Source organism: Bos indicus, chromosome 13 (assembly GCF_029378745.1).
Source record: "Bos indicus isolate NIAB-ARS_2022 breed Sahiwal x Tharparkar chromosome 13, NIAB-ARS_B.indTharparkar_mat_pri_1.0, whole genome shotgun sequence".
Taxonomy (NCBI): Eukaryota; Metazoa; Chordata; class Mammalia; order Artiodactyla; family Bovidae; genus Bos; species Bos indicus.
Window position 1 is genome coordinate 74,736,422 of NC_091772.1, and position 6,000 is coordinate 74,742,421.

The following is a 6,000-nucleotide window of genomic DNA, read 5'->3' on the forward strand; positions in this document are numbered from 1 at the left end:
TGGAAAAGCCCTGACGCTGGGAACGATTGAAGGCAGGAGGAGAAGGGGACGACAGAGGACGCGAGATGGTTAGATGGCATCACTGACTGGATGAGCATGAGTTTGAGCAAGTTCCAGGAGATGGTGAAGGACAGGGAGGCCTGGCATGCTGCAGTTCATGGAGTGTGAAAGAGTCGGACACGACTGAGCAACTGAACTGAACTGATAAACGTACGGCTTAAGAAACTCAGTGCCAGTGATTGTATTAAGCACTTTACCTATATGTATTTATCGTCACAACTACTCTATGAAGTAGTTGCCATCATTATTTCCATTTTAGATATGAGAAAACAGGCACAGGACAATAAAGGAATAGAAGTAAGGGTGGAACTGGGATTGAGAATCAGGCCGTCTGGCTCTAACCTCTGTACTTTACAGAGCTGCACAGCTTTTGGGGTCTAACCCAGGCATCCTGCAGTGGAAGCATGCAGTCCTAACCAGTGGACCACCAGGGAATTCCCTCCCTGGTTCTTAGAGATCCTTGAACTCTCTTTTCTTGAGCCAGGCAGTGTAGTTACTATTTTCCTGTTTTACAGAGGAAAAAACTGAAGCCTAGAGAGCAAATACCTTGCTCAGGATCAATCACACAGTAAGTTTCCTGGTCTAATGGAAAGAGCTGGGATTCTAGGCCAGACCTCCTGTAGCAAATAACAATCATATTAGCAAATGTTTACTGAGCACTTACCAAATACCAAGTGCTTCAATCGCATTTTAAACCTGTAATCATCACAACCAGAGATCCTTAGTACTCTCAGCTTTGCCAGGTTGCAGAGGAGGACACTGAGGCTTGGGAGCAGTCAAATGACTGCTCAAGGTCATGCACTTGATGGTCAGTAGAGCTGGGGCTCAAAGCCTGGTATCCTGACTCCCAGCCCAGTCCAGGGTTCCTGCCACTGTGCTGGGTGCCCCAGGAGGGCAGCACAGGTAGGGGCAGGTGGTCCGCAGGGGAGTGCTCTGGGGCACCTCTCTGCCTTCTCTGTCTTCTCTCTCTATGGGTTTAGTGAAACCTGTTCTTGAAAGATCTATTTATAGCTTAAAACCATACCACCACTTGGGATAATAAGTCCCTTAAATTGACTCCCCGTGGTATAGATTAAGAATTCATTTTATTTGTCCTAAGTCTTTCTCTGTCAGGATTGGTGGAGGGGGAGGAGGAAGTGAGAAAAGGCCCCAGGCCCAGAACACTCAGAAAACGGGCTCTAGTCCAAATAGTGTTTACCTGATGCTGGCAATTCCTGAGACCCAGGCAGCGGGTGACATTTATGCACACAGCTCATCTGATCAGTACAGAGACATGAGGGGTAGGCAGTGCCTGGGTTTTCATGTCTTTTAATCTGCCTTGTTTCCTGTGAGCTTCCCAACACTTAGCACAGTTTTGTAGTTACAAGGAATCTACTAGATACTTATTTGTGAAATGATGGAATGAACCTCCATTTTATGGACAAGGAGACAGAATATCAGAAGTCTGGCTAGGAAAACAAGACGGGAGCCAGACAATTCTAAAGAGGGAATTGGGGACTACTTGGTGATCCAGTGGCTGGGACTCCACGCACCCAATGCAGAAAGCCTAGGTTCAATCCATGATTGGGCAACTAAACTAGATCCCACATGCCACAACTAAGAGTTCACATACGACAATCAAAAAGAACCCAGTTAAGACCCGGTGCAGGCCTTCCCTGGTGGCTCAGTGGTAAAGAATCCGCCTGCCAATGCAGGAGACATGGATTCGATCTCTGATCTGGGAAGGTCCTACATACTTGCTGCTGCTGCTGCTACTAAGTCGCTTCAGTCGTGTCCAACTCTGTGCCACCTCAGAGACAGCAGCCCACCAGGCTCCCCCATCCCCGGGATTCTCCAGGCAAGAACACCGGAGTGGGTTGCCATTTCCTTCTCCAATGCATAAAAGTGAAAAGTGAAGTCGCACAGTCATGTCTGACTCCCAGCGACCCCATGGACTGCAGCCTACCAGGCTCCTCTGTCCATGGGATTTGCCAGGCAAGAGTACTGGAGTGGGTTGCCATTGTCTTCTCCACCTACGTACTTGAGAGCAACTAAACCTGTGAGCCACTATTGAGCCTGTGCTCTAGAACCCGGGAGCCGAATCTACTGAGCCCGCATAGCACGACTACTGGAGCTTCCGTGCCCTAGAGCCCGTGTTCTGCAGCAAGAGAAGCCACCACAGTGAGAAGCCCGAGCACTGCAACTAGAGAGGAGCCTTTGCTTGCTGCATCTAGAGAAAAGCCTGCACAGCAACAAAGAACCAGCACAGCCAGAAATAATACAATTTTTAAAAAGAGACCTGGTGCAGTCAAATACATTTTTAAAAATAAATATTTTTAAAAAGAGGGACTCTAATTTGGAGGATTAGAAACAAAATTGTTAGAAGGGCTGAAGGAGTGACTAAGGGAAATTGAAAACCTGAGATGAGCAACACAGGAAGGCCATGCCCTCCTCGAGGGCCAGCATTATAGACAGGAGCTGGCACCACCTAGCCCAGGAACTGAGGGCCACCCAGAGAAGAGCTGGGACCACAGGCCTTTCTAGCAGGTTCTGCAAACATGGAGGAGAGACTCTGGCTGCTGAAGTCATCCCCTCCCTTCCCTCGAGGCTGAGAGAGATGGGATTAGAAACTCTGGCTTTTCCCTCATCTTGTGGCTCAGATGGTAAACGTCTGCCTGCAATGCGAGAGACCCAGGTTCGATTGCTGGGTCGGGAAAATCCCTTGGAGAAGGAAATGGCAACTCACTCCAGTACTCTTGCCTGGAAAATCCCATGGACAGAAGAGCCTGGTAGGTTACGGTCCATGGGGTCGCAAAAAGTCGGACACGATTTCACTTTAACTTTCACTTTATTCTCTGATCTCTCACCAAAGTTTCCCATTGGCTAAACGGAGCCAGAAGCTAATTAGCAAGGGAGCCCAGGAAACATGGTTTGCCATATGAAGTGGAACAGGAGAAGGGCAGAGAATAAATTTGAAATAAACAGAAAAATTGGACTCTGTAGTCCCATACCTAGGACGAGGCCATGATGTATGTGTTGTCAGACAACCTCCCTCCCTCCCAACAACTCCAAATGATTCTCCTCCGTTTTTCATCTTTCCACTTCCAGCTTGAGTATCACTGCCTCCAGGAAGCCTTCCAGGACTCCTCCTCTGTAGTTACTATCACCCTAGTGTCAGTTCCCCTAGCACACTCCAAGTGTCACTGTCATAACATATACTGCAGTTCGAGGTGGTCAGTTACCCACTGCCCTCCTCAGTAGATTGAGCCTCTCAAGGCCGACGTGAGTCTGATTTCTTTCTCTGTTGGGAAGAAAATGGTTATTAAATGAGTTAGCTCTCTGTAGGTGTGAAGTGGGATCTGGAGTCAGGCCAAACCTAGGCTCCAAATATCCTAGAACCTACATTTATATGTTCTGTGACCTTGGACAGCATTCATTCCCTCTGAGTCTCAGTTTCCTCATCTGTAAAATGGGAACAACATTAGAAACTTGGAGGAAGGAGTAAAAGATAGACTCTATGGCAGCCCAGTGAAGCTCAGGCTCTGGGATCAGACTGTCTACAGTCAGCCCCCTTCTCCTCTTTTTTTTTTAAATTAATTTATTTTTAATTGGGGGATAATTGCTTTACAATATTGTGTTGGTTTCTGCCATACATCAAGATGAATCAGCCATAGGTATACATATGTCCTCTCCCTCTTGAACCCCCCTCCCACTTCCCAGCCCATCGCAACCCTCTAGGTTGTCACAGAGCACCGGGTTGGGCTCCCTGTATCATACAGCCAATTCCCACCACGTATCTATTTCACATATGGCAATATATATCCCCTGCTCCTCTCTATGTTACTTAACTTCCCACATCTCTGTTCCCTCACGTTTAAGTTAGAGGTGATATTCATGCTTCAGGTGGAATCTTTGAGGATTACATGAAGCCGTGAATGGGAAAGAGTACAAGTGCTCGGGAAGTGGGCATAGTAGCATAGCGTTGGTCCATAGCCCCAGGGGCTGAACACTGACTAGGTAGGTTCTCAGTGATGCGCTTCAAACAGGGCTGTTGTCTGTGAACCACTGCTGCCCCATTCCCAAGAACAGTTTCTGGGAACCTTCCCTGGCGGTCCAGTGGTTAAGACTCTGTCTTAAAAAAAAAAAAAAAGACTCTGTCTTGCAATGCAGGGTACACAGGTTCAATCCCTGGTCAGGGAACTAAGAACCCATCTGCTGTGGGGCAAGCCCTTGCGCCACAACGGAAGATCCTTGCATGAGGCAATGAAGATCCCATGTTCCTCAACTAAGGCCCAATACAACCAAATAAACCAATAAAGTGTTTTTTTTTTTTTTTTAAAGAACAGTTCCTGGCACATGTGTGTGTTGAGTTGCTTCACTTATGTCCAACTCTTTGTGACTGGAGACTCCTCTGTCCATGGGATTCTCCAGGCAAGAATACTGGAGTGGGCTGCCAGTATTCTCCAGGGGATCTTCCTGACCCAGGGATCGAACCCCGAACCCAAGTCTCTTATGATTCCTGCATTGGCAGGCGGGTTCTTCACCACTAGCACACCGCATAGGTGCTCGATCCATCTCTGATGGACCACTGAACAGTGGCTGAGTTACATACGGTGATGTTATTCTGTCTGTGAGCCAGCACCCCAGGAAACACAAAGGATGCGGCTTCTACACCAGCCCAACCCTGGCTCAGAGACATCTTGGAAGAGAAGGTGGGGACAAAGGTCTGGAGCAAAGGAATCTAATATTTCTTGAGCACCTACTGTGTACCAGATGCTGTACACACATTATGGCATTTCATCCTCACAGGAGTCTGCAAAGCACTGATCGTTACCCCATTTTAGAGGTGATGAAATAGGAATGTAGGGAGGTGATGAAACTCACCCAAGGTCATGCAGAAAGGAAGGGGCACAGCGGGATAGAACTCTGGACTATCTGGCTCCAAACTCCTGTTCCTTCTACAATACTAGCTGCTTCCCAGAGGGCAAGGGGATGGAAACTGACCTCCCAGCCCTACAGAAACCCCCAGGAGCCAACACTGAGGCCAGGCTCAGGCTGAGTGACGGCTTAAGAGCACAACTTTGACAGCTGTGCCGAGGCTGGCCTGGAAGCAAGTGGTGCTAAACTCGGGTGCCTGGGAAGAAGAACTGTGATTATAAAGACAAGAGCTGTCCAAGGGCTGCAGCAGGGAGCCACAGAGGTGCTGGGCCCCTGAATAGAATACCCTTGGGTCCCACCCCCCCAACAGAAAAAGCTCCCTCCTAACTGACTCTGTGACCTTGAGCAAGGCACTTAGCTGTCTTAGTTCAGCATCCTCATTTGTCACAGAGGGTCACCACACCTGCTGGGGTGCCACGGAACTACACAAGGCAATGCAAAGAGACAGAACTGGGGAAGTCCAGGCCAGTTGTATGATGTGCGGCAAGTCGCTCCACTCCCTGAGCCTCAGTGTCCCCAGCTGTATAATGGGCATAGTACATGCCTCCGCAGATTGCCATGCGTGCGAGCTAAGTCGCTTCAGTCGTGTCCGACTCTTTGCAACCCCATTGGACTGTAACCCTTCGGGCTCCTTTGTCCATGGGATTCTCCAGGAAAGAATACTGGAGTGGGGTTGCCATGTCTTCCTCCGGGGGAATATTCCCAACCCAGGGATAGAACCTGCACCTCTTATGTCTCCTGCATCGCAGGTGGGTTCTTTACCACTAGCACCACCTGGGAAGCTCGCCCCGCCCCCGGTTGCCATGAGGATGTACCAGTAAGGTACTGTGCTGTAGACTAGAGCTGCCTGTGTTCAAATAACACTCCACCAACGGCAAGCTGTGAGCCTTCAGGCAAGTCGCTTGATTTCTCCATGCCTCAGTTTCCTCCTCTGTAAAGTGGAGGTGAATATAAGTGCACTCACTGCATGGAGTTGTGATGATTAAGGGATATAATCAACGGAAAGAACACATAACAGCTGCT